The sequence below is a fragment of the Nymphalis io genome, chromosome 23, assembly GCF_905147045.1.
Source record: "Nymphalis io chromosome 23, ilAglIoxx1.1, whole genome shotgun sequence".
In the NCBI taxonomy this organism is placed as follows: domain Eukaryota; kingdom Metazoa; phylum Arthropoda; class Insecta; order Lepidoptera; family Nymphalidae; genus Nymphalis; species Nymphalis io.
The window spans coordinates 4,567,885-4,582,078 of record NC_065910.1 but is presented as its reverse complement, the minus strand read 5'-3'; the positions used below and the strand labels follow the sequence as shown (position 1 = coordinate 4,582,078).

The following is a 14,194-nucleotide window of genomic DNA, read 5'->3' as shown; positions in this document are numbered from 1 at the left end:
GTTATTAATTTGCTAATTTAAGAAGTAAACTGAGAATAATTTTTATGACACACGTTCAGGTTTCGTTTTTCCTTCACCGTGTCTCTAACACAAAATATTGGACACATGAAAATTCAGTGGTGCCTGCCCAGATTTTAAACCACAAATTTCGGTTAAGATTTACATGTTCTAGGCATTTGACAACCTTAGCTCTTATTAAAACATTTGATTAAAATAATTTTAATTTAACAAAAAACACACAAGACATTGTTTAATTTTGAACGCGAACCCAAAGTTATTCATCCGGAACAGACCATTTATATCAAAACCGCATTTCCCATTAAAGCGTATATCAATCCCTTTTAATCCGAAAAAAATAAGATACAGGGATGAATCCACAAAATTAATTAACCGAGTCATTATATGGATCAGGGAATGTAGCCATTTACGCTCTAGGGTTCTTTTCGTTAACAATTTGGTATTCGATGCCTGGTACGGTATTAGCATATTAATGAGCGAACGTGCCTCTCTCGGCTGAAACTAACATTTCTAATTACTTTTGTCATGACTGCGACTTTTTTAAGGCCCTATGGAATTTAATCCGATTTTTGGTTTTACAACTGCGGTTTGCGGCGCTTTCTGATTGGGCCTGGGATAAGAACTGTTACGAATGTATGTTTGGAATTCATGTTGATTTTAAATGAGATTGTTTACAAGGTTGGTTGATTTTCTTTCTTTATATTTAGTGAAGAAAAATTTACCAAGTGGTTGTTTCTAGAAAAACGTTATCTACACAGAAAGCTGAGGTTAGTTTTTAGCTTATCTAAAGTATATAAAAAATACAAAGAAATATATATATATATATATTCAAATTATTAAAAGAATAGAAAATTTAAAAAAAAACATACACACAAACAAATGAACAAACTTACTTTCGCATTTCTAATATTAGTAAGGATTATGTAAAGCATACATCTTTCGTCTCATATTAAATAGCATAGAGTTCCAAAGACAATGAACTTATATTCCTAATTAATGAAACTTGGAAATATACTTTAAAAAATATAAACATTAAAAAATAATCATTGAATATAAATAAAGTAAATGCCAGACAAGCTAGTTGTATATAAGATCATTATTTGTATTATATTATGTTATTTGAAAATAAATAACCCATAAATATCTAATGGCTGGATAATGGCTGTCTCTTCATGAGGAGGAGGCTTGGAGTTTGTTTCAAAAAGCTGCTCCAAACCAAGGTCACGGGTGCACATCTAAATGATCACTGACAAATGTTTTGCTTCACCAACGTGCATGAGATAAGTATTAAAAATATAAATTAAGCGCGTAAAGTAGAGCATGACTTATGATCTATGTTTTTAATTAGTGCATAGTATTGAGAGTTCGAGTCTATACAAATGTCGACCATCTTTGTTAACTGTTTAAAATAATTTAAACAACTAACAAAAAGTTTGCAATGTGGGAGACATTCTCTGTATCCTCCTGAAGGAGTGGAGAGCCGAGAACACTCTTTTCCGCTCCACAAGTCCTGAGCCTTCCCGATCTATGTCGAGGACAGCTATTGCAAGGGTTTTTGTTAAGGGTTAGATAAGTATGCCACATGATCTGGTTCTAGCCCCACATGTTCGGTATCTTTTATAAATGTTCCCTGTACTGAAAAAAGGGTAAATCAACTATATTTACTTTACAAACATTTGGTACTAGCTTCCTTCCTATCTCACACTTATTTGTTAAGTCAGGCTATCTATTATTATTATATATAATATTAGTATTGGCGATTTATTAGTATTCCAAATTTCATCCAAAGCCGCTTAGTAGTTTTGGCGTGAAAGAGAAATAAAGATATATCCATCCCCAAAAACTTTCATGTTTATAATACTAGTAAGATGAGCAAAGATTTATATCATACAAATACTATGTGAATCAAGATCTAGTGGATAAAAATCGCGAACAACAAAATAGCGTTGATCGGATATAAAAAAAGTACACAGTACAGTATCTTCACTTGTAAAAATTGATATAATTAATTATTAGGTAATGAAAAATATTACAAGGAAGTCTGCTCCAATCGCGTGATACTCTGCGACAAGCTTAAAGTGAGGTGAGGTGGCTTTGTCCAGTAGCGGGACATTGTTGGTATGTTACAAGTAACTCAAAATATCTTAATTATTCAATTCTTATGTTGTAATTATAACAGCTCTACTATTTGTGGTTAAGCGTTACAAACTATATTTTATTACGTAAGTCGTAAACAGGTGGGGACACATTACTCCACCCACGGACTCCTCACGGCTCATTTAAAAGGTTTTTTGTTCACCTGACACGCGTGTTTTTCTCATATGAAAGGGTTCCTGGATAAAATACCTAGCATAATATTTTCGTCAAATTCTTCATAATATTATCGTCTCATAGTGTACACTTTTAGGTTTAATAATATTTTATATGATTTGTTTATTGATATTAAGTTAATATGTAAACATTGGTCTATTTCCTGAGTAATAAGACTTCTGGGTGTTCGGTCGGTAAGTTCAAGTTCAAATGCCTAGTCAAGCCAATAAAAAGTTATTGAGCGACAGAAAACTATAGACTTTGAGAGTTAGCAGTGTTGTACTAGAAAGCAATTTAAGCCAGCCCTGTATCTAAACACTAAGCAATATAACAGGGCTTTACAGCGCTATAATATATTTGTTATTTTTTGATGTATACATTTTTTTATTATTTTCAATTAAAAAAAGTCAGATTGGCTAACTTATCATAATTAATCACAGCACACATGCATTGGCACGGTAAAATACGTTGGGATATAAATGTTATATCTCTTGAATTTGTAGTTACACCGGCTCAGCACAACAATACCAAGCATTGCTGTTTGGTTTAATATGTGATCAATCGGTGGTAACCCAGACGGGCTTACACGAAATCCTCTCAATAAACTGAAATGTAATATTTCAGCTTACAAGAAAAATATTAATTTTAAATAACAAAAAAAGTACTTATTTTACCTAATGTAATAAAATATTAAGCTAACGTTAAGCGATAGTGATCTTAATGTAGCCGATACTACAGTGTTTTAGGGAATCACTTTAGACTCGAAACTTCTGAGGAATCCTCATTTATCGTAGTAGTAAGACTCAGTGCCGTTGCAGACGTGGTTAAAGTTAGACAACTAACTGATGTTGATACTGCTCGATTAGTAAAATTCGTTTATTTTTATTACATTATGTCTGACGTCATATTTCTTTGGAGTTTCGCAACAGATATTCAAACTGTTTTCATTTTTACTGGTGGTAGGGCTTTGTGCAAGCTCGTCTGGGTAGGTACCACCCACTCATCAGATATTCTACCGCAAAACAGCAATACTTGATATTGTTGTGTTCCGGTTTGAAGGGTGAGTGGAGTGAGCCAGTGTAATTACAGGCACAAGGGACAGAAAATCTTAGTTCCCAAGGTTGGTGGCGCATTGGCTATAAGCGATGGTTGACATTTCTTACAATGCCAATGTCTAAGGGCGTTTGGTGACCACTTACCATCAGGTGGCCTATGGGCCACGTTGATATGCTCGTCCACCTTCCTATTCTATAAAAAAAAATCTACAAAAAAACTGTTTGGTCTTTTTATAATATTTTCTCGGTGTTTTTAAGGCAGTATGTGTACTTATAGATACTTTACAAGGTCTTTATAGTGATCAAATACTAAACTTCATATTTTATACTTTTTTATTTTTTTTCAAGTAGTAATTAATCTCATGCAGAAGCAGAAAACAGAAATGGCCTAGTGGTTAGAACGCGTGAATCTTAACCGATGAACGTGGATTCAAACCCGGGCAGGCACCACTGAATTTCCAGGTTCTTAATTTGTGTTTATAATTCATCTCTTGCTTGACGGTGAAGGAAAACATCGTGAGGAAACATGTATGTGTGTAATTTCACCGAAATTCTGCCACATGTGTATTCCATTCTCACGGGAGCAGCGTGGTGGTATAAGCTCCAAACCTTTTCCTCAAAAAAGAGAGGAAGCCTCAGTCTAGCTGTGGGACATTCACAGGCTGTTACTTATGAATCTCATAAATTAAAATACATAAAAAAGTCTAATAAAAAAAATCTCATAATATAAAATAGATTTAGATTTAACGTCTGATAAGACCTGAATATGACTCAAGGGTTATTATTTTCCTCTAATTCTGAATGTAGATTCTCTTGATAAGAATATGAACTCGTGCTAATTTCTTTCGCTTAATTAAATTATATAAATCTATGATTGAAATACAATTAATTTTCAGTTACTTGCATGAAAATAAAATAATGCTGGCTTAATTAAATAAAGTTCATTTTGATTTAATCATCAACATTTCCTTGAAGGTATTAATTTAATAACAAAAAATATATATATATATTTGTACAGTAAATATATTTTGCCACTTCAATATATTTTCGTTCCTCTTTCTCAGACACTAATACTTTTTCTACTTAATATATTCTTTGAAGTCTCAAGTGCAGTACGTGCTAAGGATCTCAATAGGGCAAGTTTCATTGTAAATGACATCTTGCAAGATACTTGGTTGTTAAGTTTTGCCATTGTTTTTTAGATTTCTAAAAAAGAGACTATTTTTATAAGTAATTAAAAATTATTAATATTCACTATAAAATATTGTATTGTAAATAATTTGTATATTATATATTGTAAATAAATTAATTTTGTATCAAAAATTATAAGCAATTTTAGTTAATGTTATTATTCTATAACATTTATGTGCTTACGCACGAAGAAATCGAGATTAAGAAGATAAATGAAACAAAGACTACTAATTTCAATCAGTTTAAATAATTTATTTTAGACGATTTTATAACATCCTATTAGCAAACATATAAAAAACGTAACGCGACAGGGGTAATAAAATAAAATTAGTAAAATTTTATTTGATTTTCTATGAATAAATGTAGTTCACAATAAAAAATAAAATATTGTATAAATGAGTACTCATTTATTCATTCACTCATTTATTATATTATCAAGGGTTGTATCAGATCAGACAGATAAATGAATAAAAAAAATCAGCAAATATCCGAGATTATTGATGTAAGTTATTGAGAAAAAAACTGGATAATTATATTTACAAGTAATCGAGGACTGTCTCTCGGGATTTTTTATAAAACCATTTCTTTTATTTCATACCAATAAAAAGCTTTTTGCGGTTACTATATTTTATTTTCGCAAACAACATCTCCTGTCGCATGTCACCCATACTTCGAGCATATATTTATTTGTTTGTTAAATCAATCACTAGTGCGCAGTTGCGACTAGACGATAATGGGAAAAAAATTGATAGCGCTTCGACTTAAATATCATATTATTGTTATAAAAATTATACCATGTTTTTAAGAATGATTAGTAAAATATTTAAAAGACAGATAAAAAAAAAATACTGTCGGTCGTTTTTGATAGAAAAAACATAGAAATATAATCGTGTCACGAGAGGCGCATGTTAGAGACTCGGGTGAAATCTATAATTTTGCTAGCTTTACGCGCTCGTACGATACCTTAATTGCTTAAAAAGCGCCACCTATTGGTATAGGGTTGTATAAATATACATTTGACATTTTAATATTTTCTTTAAATTTAACACCTTAAAATCAAATGCGCTCTAAACGGTATTCTATAATATTAATCGCTTTAAATTTGCGATAGTGAGACAGAGGTCTGATAAATACGTGCGGGGCTGCTCTGAAGAACTAACTTCATTTCAGTTTAGTCTGACTGCACACTGGAATATAGGAAATACATTTTTATTGATAACATCTTTTGTTTCTTCGAGGGTATGACCGACTCGTATGACATGAAGTTAAATGGGATGACGCTTTCTTATGTCACCATCGCCCTTTCCACCGCCGTTCTCTTCTTAATGTGAGCATTGCGCGTATTCTATATAATGAAGTCTATATATTGTTATAATATTCTTTTTCTAATTATAATATATTTCAATAATTATCTTGTTGATGTTTCGTCCACCGTGCGTCCCAGCCACGTTTTTTACTTTAGCACTTTCAGCACTAAAGCGCTTATCAAATGTACTTTGTTTAATCTATACTAATATTATACAGCTGAAGTTAGCTTGATTGTTTGAACGTGTTAGTCCAAGGTCTACCAGTCCGATTTGAAAAAATAACGTTTGCGTTAAAATATCTCATTTATAAAAAATGATACACAATGCATCCATTTCCTCTATTAGTTATTTTCATAAGCCAAATTACTCAAGGCACTCGCCAAAAATAGCTGGCAAATAAGCCTGGATCAAAAAGTTGGCTATTCTAGCCAAGATCAAAGCTTAAATTATATAGCTCTGTGATGGATTTTAACCTTTACCCATTTATTGCAATCTCAAAACCCTTGGGCACTTAATAGGCATTTATAACTTTTAATATCTTTAAGATATATAACTTGATGACAGATATAATGGATCACGCTTTGATTAAAACTCCAAATTTTATTTTCACGTCAATCAAGTTAATTGATTATTTCTTTAAATATACTTTATAGATATGTTTGTATATATAATAATAATATCCTGGGACATTTTTCACACACGGCCATCTGATCCCAAATTAAGCTTGTACAAAGCTTGTGCTATGGAAACCAGACAACTGATATACTACATATACTACTTTTCTTTTGTAAATACATACTTATATAGATAATAACACCCAGACTCAGGACAAAAAGACATGTCCATGCACACAAATGTCTGTCCTGGGTGGGAATTGAACCCACAACCTTCGGCGTGAAAGGCAAGTGTCTACCAACCACGCCAACCGGCTCGTCAAATATATGAGACCGAACAATTTTATATAACATATTTTCAATTCCACATTTCACATGTAACATATGAATAAAGCTTTGAAATTACTTTTAATTAACGTGATATTTGAGGAAAAGTCATGTCATGAATTTTTATACTTGCTTCCTTTCAACTTCTTGTATATTATAAAATATCATATTATTCAAATTATTTTAATGGTGAAATAAGCTCCAGCATCTTCATCAAAATAAAAGATTGTGTTTGCAGGCATTATTTTCATATAATATCTATATAATCTTATTTATTTATTTGTATGTAAATCTACTAGAGTACTCAGTAATCTTAATTATGAACATGTACACTTATTGACGTAATTTTTTTTTTTAATGCGATACAAAATTTTATTTATCTTAAAATGTTGGGAACATTATAAGTTTACAGGAGGTATATTATATTGAAATTGAATAATATAATATTTTATTATATATGTGTGTGTGTGTGTGTGTTTTCAACTTGGGTAACAACATATTCAGCTGGAGAACCCCTTTAAAGTTATGGAACTAACATGGAGTTTCGCTCTACAATAAACAAGATCAACTGATCTTAAATATTCTTAAATATTATGAAAAACAAACTAAATAATAATAATAATAAAACGTTAAGTTCGTATTTATTTTAATTTGTAACAATGATTATTGCTAGAGTTTAGAGTCACTTCAAACTCAAAAGCCGAGGTGGCCTAGTGGTTAGAACGCGAGAATCTTAACCGATGATCGTGGATACAAACCCGGGCAAGCACCACTGAATTTTCATGTGCTTAATTTGTGTTTATAATTCATCTCGTGCTTGACGGTGAAGGAAAGCATCGTGAGAAAACCTCCATGTCTAATTTCATTGAAATTATGCCACATGTGTATTCTACCAACCCGCATTGGAGCAGCGTGGTGGAATAAGCTCCAAACCTTCTCCTCAAAATGGAGAGGAGGCCTTAGCCCAGCAGTGGGACATTAACAGGCTGTTACTACTTTCAAATTCATCAATTGTTCCTTGTAGATGAGTTAATACTTTTGTTACTAAATGGCGATATTTGTATTTTGAATAACGCTTACGAAGTGTTATTTTGGTAGTTGTATTGTAGTGCTTCCATACCTGCTGGAACATTATTTGAATGCTAAGGAAATTTATTTGTTTTAGGTAAGACTACTTCCACATGGTGGGATAGTTTGTTAGCGTCGTATTTAGAGGTGTACTCGCCTACTTGTATTTGGAACCTTAAGTTACGTTACTATAATAAACCGTACTACGCGGATATTGGATTTGTTTTTACCATTGAGTGTCTCCACTATAATTTTCCAATATTACAAATTTAGTTTAATAAAATCATTACATAAATAACCTTAGATTATATCTGATCGCTTACGTTTATTGTACGTGGAACCATATTCTCGCTGTGTGTGTTTGTTTAAACATTCGCTTAAAATAAAAAAAATAAAAAACAAATTTACTTACTATATATTTTGGTTTATTACTTTTATATTTTAAATTTTTTATATTAATATAATATGATTTATTACTAATTAAACTCATTAATGTTTATATTATTTTTTTAAATGTTTCTTTCTCATATATTCTTTATATACATAGATAAATGGATAGATAAATTATCATAGAATACATTTGAAAGCCTTAACGGTATTCACAAGGAATTGGAGCGTGGACAAATGACATATGCACGCCGCATACGACTCTTGTTAACATATTGATTGGATCGGTTCTAGACGTGTTATGTGTACCTAACACGGAGATTTACGATTTCAACTACGAGTAAGTACTCGTTATCAACGATTGTTTCATGTAAGTTGAAAAAGTTAACATCAGGTGAAAGTAGATGAAAATTATCTTCAAAAATAGAATACTATTGTTTTTTTAAATATTTCGATTCCATGTGGTAGCGACAGAGTAGAATTGCACCTATTAAAACTTATAAGTGTTAATTAATTTCAAGTAAAAATATAATATTATTAATTTTATCATAAGCAAAATTATCGATACCAAAAAAAAAAAAAAATTAAGCTTCTTTCGCCAATCAATAAGCTAGTATAACGCTTTTATATTGAATAAAGTTCTTTTACTCTTCGACTAGAATGTTGCTTTAGATAACCATAATTATTTGATTGCTATCACTTTGTGCTGCCCGTCTGAGTAAGTACTACCCACCATCATATATTCTACCGCTAAACAGTGGTACTTAATATTGTTCTATTTCGGTTTGAAGGGTGAATTAATCAGTGTAACTACAGGCACAAGAGATATACAATTTTAATACTCAAGGTGGTGCATCGTTCCTGGCGTATATATAATATAAAGCGTCGTTAATATTTTTCTTATTGTTATTATATAAAAAAGTGACGGAAAAACATTTAACAAAGCATGCCTAAAGAAAATTGAGGTTAGGTATAGTTAGGTAGACCATGAGTGCCAAATCTTTTTCTCATGTAGATTAATGTAGAGATCGTACAAGGCTAGCAAATTGAATACTGAATACACTAAATTAAAGCACAAAACACAGGCATACTACCAAGTATATTTGTTAAAAGAAAATAATCAATTAATGTGGTAGGGCTCTACTGGTGGTAGGGCTTTGTGCAAGCCCGTCTGGGTAGGTACCACCCACTCATCAGATATTCTACCGCAAAACAGCAATACTTGATATTGTTGTGTTCCGGTTTGAAGGGTGAGTGAGCCAGTGTAATTACAGGCACAAGGGACATAAAATCTTAGTTCCCAAGGTTGGTGGCGCATTGGCTATAAGCGATGGTTGACATTTCTTACAATGCCAATGTCTAAGGGCGTTTGGTGACCACTTACCATCAGGTGGCCCATATGCTCGTCCTCCTTCCTATTCTATAAAAAAAAAAAAAAAATGTAAAGTAAACTAAATAGTAACTAAGTTTCTCACTGCTTTTAACGATAAAGGATTTCTCAGTAGCGGTGAAGCCCTTTTAAACTTTACTTGTTTCTTAGTCCGTTTTAAATCTAAGTAATTGAATGACAATGTTTTATGAACTAATTGAATAAAAAACGGTTTGTAATTTGTTAATGGTTTGTTTTCAATGGATATTAAAAATAAAGTAAAAGTAGTAAGGATTGTCTTGTTAAATCCCACTACTGAAATTACGGCTCCTCTCCGTTTCAGGATAATAATGGGAGCTGATTCCACCACGCTATTCAAATATGGATTAAACCCACAAACTTAAGATTCAGGCCTTCTAACTTTTTGACCAACTCGGTTCTAAGGTAGTTGTAGTCAATAAATGCTTAAGTTTAAAGTGGCACGGACTTGAAGATTATTCCATCAGGCTAATCTAAAGCGGGTTAGTGGTTGCACCTCATTTGACACAATTTTATCCGGCAAACCCGGGCTTACTTATTATGATTTCTGCTATCCCTAAATAGGAGACGAAATGGAAACACCAATTTAGCAAATGTAAACTCAAAAGTACTTGCCTGGATTCGAATCTCCCCATATCGCCAATTACAATTAACGTTTTGTAACCACTCAGCTATATAGGCTCAATTTTTCCGTATACACTAATTAACTTTATACAAACATAATATGGTGAGTATAGGAATTGGACTTAACTAGCATCATGTCTAAAAATATCTTTAAATGTTTTATTACTTCGTGTGACGTAAGTGCTTATAATAATATAATTATTGTACATAATCCCATCATTATGGCTGAACGCGTCTGCAAGCCCGGTCTATGATAATTTGAGCCGTAGTCTTGCTGAAACTCGCTTTACTCGATAAAAAAATCAAATGAAATTGGATTATATATTCAGAATACGTTTGTTTTAAAAAAATGTAAAAAAGTTTTCTATTCAGGTAATAGGACATTTTCCTTTTTAATGCCATCAATAAATATTTTATATTAAGCCAAAAAGAAAAAAAACTGGGATCCGTTAGCAGCGTCCGTGCCGCAGGACCACCGGGTCGAATGGGCTCATCTCAATCCAGGCCTCAACTCAAACAAACACAAAATAATTAATCTTAATCGGTCCAGTCGTTTAGGAAGACTTAAGTGATATACAAACGTACAGAAGAATTATATACATATATAAAATAAAGATAAATAAACATTAAACATACATTCTATTAATGTTAATGAAATTTTGAAAGAATGACATCATACAGTGAAGTTGCATTTTCTTTATTTATAAAACTTTTCTATTCTTTTTACGTACTTGCACATATATTTAACAGAGTCATAATATGATTTTCTTTTATTCAATTGAAAGGACATGTTGAAAGCTATAGCAGCGACCAAAGGTATGGAAACAATTCACATCATATTATACCCACTATTAAAGAACGTTCAAAGATATTCTTCATTTTTGAAATAACAATTTTACTTTCTTTATTTATAAAATTTGGAGGGATGTACGACAACTCTCTCTCTCATTCTATTTAAAATATATTTTTAATGAAAGTAAACTTTTTTTGCTAAATTAATATCTGTAGTATGGACAGATAAAACTTATTATAAATTTTAGTAGCACATTCCTTGCGTAATTATTCTTCAGCTTTATTGTTTATGGGCTGAGGAGAACTCTCATCGTCAGGAAGTTGGAAGTGTGTGCACTCCCGAAAAGCATGCAAGTCGTTGATCCTCCGCCTGATATTACTTCGTTGATGACGGAGAGCCATCAGATTATGGGAGTGAGGGAATAGAAGAGTGCACCTGTATTTGCGCGGACACTTGTGCAATTTAATGTCTTGTACAGTTGGCTAACCTCTCTTGAGATTGAACGCCGTGGCCAAAATCGGTTAGGATGATGATGTCATCATCATTTAAACAAAATAAAAACTCTTTGGTAGAAACTTTTCTTTATGAAAAAATACGAACCATATGAAACGATGACAGTTTTCTAAATTTATATTATGATAAATTCTTATACCAATAATATAAAGAAACGTATAACGTTCCCGGAATTAAAATGTCGTTTGCTAATGTAGTGAATTGTATTTGATAACAATCGTATGAATAAAAGAAATATATAAAGAGAAAGTCGAAAGAGAATACCGTGACACTGAAGAAAACATGTCCTACCCACTTAACTAAATGATCCGTACTGATGTTCCATAAAGCCAAATAACCAATGAATTTCTGACTGGCTTTATACGAAACAGTTCTGATTTTGTTTGTCCAGTTCTCCATGACATACATATTTTATGAAGCTATATTAAAATATGACGATGATTTGGGCATTTCTCTGCCCAAATATGATATAAATTTTATTCCCTTACTATTGCCAAAAGTCACATACTCACATGTTGTTAAGGTTTTATTTTAAGAATAATGGTATTTGGTGGTCGGTTATAAATATTATAATGAGGTGATCATGTTACACATTATTAACACGCATTAAATATTACAAAATCAATAGAAGCTTAAAATAATTAAATTAGTATCTTTCTATTTTTATATATACTCGTAATAAATGTTGGCGGTAAGGCATACGGGCGACCTGATGATAAGTGATCATTCCTCAATAGCGGATTTTCGTCACAAATTGTATTCCACGCTGGCAAAGTGTTTTACTAGAATTAATTAAATTGAAAATATTTATTTATATCTGATTGATAATAATATTCTTAAAACTGATTGACCAAGCACTATATAATATTTCTATAAATATGTTTCATACTATTTACTATTATAATATACTACTTTGTTGTAACTTGCTGCTAGAAGGCGATGAAACACGTCGACTTCTGTACCGTTGAAACGATCGTCTTGGTAATTGCAAAATACATAAACAAGATATCGTCTGATAGATCTTACATCAGTGAATATAATACTTTTTTTATATAGAATAGGAAGGCGGACGATCATTTGGGCCTCCTGATGGTAAGTGGTCATCAACGCCCATAGACATTGACGTGTCAGAAATGTTAACCATCGCTTACATCACCAATGCACCACCAACCTTGGGAACTAAGATATTATGTCCCTTGTGCCTGTAAATACACTGGCTCACTCATCCTTCAAACCGGAACACAACAAGTACTGCGGTTTTGCGGTAGAATATCTGATGAGTGGGTGGTACCTACCCAGACGAGCTTGCACAAAGCTCTACCACTAGTAGAATATAATATTATATAATGTATTATTATAAAACTTAGTAGCTATAAAAGAGTGGGGCACTAGTATGGAATAAAGTCGGTACGAAAACAAACCGTTTGAACGCATTAGTCGAATGACATATTGACGATCCCATAATAGAAGGAATTGATAGTAGGCCCTGGTTGCTATTTTATATTGTTGGGTTGGGTCCAGATTTTTTTTATGATAACGATATGAATAATTTTATTAAAATGTAAAAAAATATTAAAGATTTAAGCCTAAGTTAAGAGTTTTTTGAAGCCGGAAGTAAGCTTTTATTTATATTTGTTCATAGTACGATTTCTGAACGGAGCATATTGACTGAAAGGGATGGAGGCTAGCTCTCTTTCTCTCGAACGACGCTGCCATAAGATATAATGTGTATCAAGAGGTGTAGCTATTTAAAATTTATAAAAACTGGTTAAAAGTCCACAAGAGTGAGTTTTATTTAGACCCACAGTAACACAGTAACAGCCTGTTAATGTCCCACTGCTGGGCTAAGGCCTCCTCTCCCTTTTGAGGAGAAGGTTTGGAGCTTATTCCACCCCGCTGCTCCAATGCGGGTTTGGTAGAATTCACATGTGGCAGAATTTCATTGAAATTAGACACATGCAGGTTTCCTCACGATGTTTTCCTTCACCGTTAAGCACGAGATGAATTATAAACACAAATTAAGCACATGAAAATTCAGTGGTGCTTGCCCGGGTTTGAACCCACGATCATCGGTTAAGATTCACGCGTTCTTACCACTAGGCCATCTCGGCCATTGTTCATAGTATGATTTCTGAACGGAGCATATTGACTGAAAGGGATGGAGGCTAGCTCTCTTTCTCTCGAACGACGCCGCCATAAGATATAATGTGTATCAAGAGGTGTAGCTGTTTAAAATTTATAAAAACTGGTTAAAAGTCCACAAGAGTAAGTTTTATTTAGACCCAATCCTATATAATTATATTAAAAAGTTCGTATAACAAGGCAACTAATAAATTAAAATTAATATCACCAACAAAACCTTCCGGGATAATCTTGAATTGTATGATTTAAACTTATAAATAGCTTACAATATTTGACAAAACGAATCATGTTTGCAAAAAAACTATATACAAGATAAAATGTCTCATAATAAATTATTATATTCGTTGAGTTTTATGGAGTATAATATGCTAATGGAACACATAAAACAGAAATGGGAATCGACTATTGTGAGACGAAATCTTTTGTATAAATAAATT

General features: G+C 32.3%; 1 protein-coding gene across 1 annotated transcript in view; it reads right to left on the bottom strand.

Moving 5' to 3' along the window:
- Nucleotides 1-4,576: 4,576 nt before the first annotated feature.
- Nucleotides 4,577-14,194, bottom strand: part of LOC126777663 (UBX domain-containing protein 6) — a 410,195-nt gene continuing 400,577 nt past the window's right edge. The window contains exon 10 of the transcript XR_007670074.1: nt 4,577-4,589. The gene's annotated coding sequence lies outside the window, so the exon portion shown is untranslated. The remainder of the gene's footprint in view (nt 4,590-14,194) is intronic.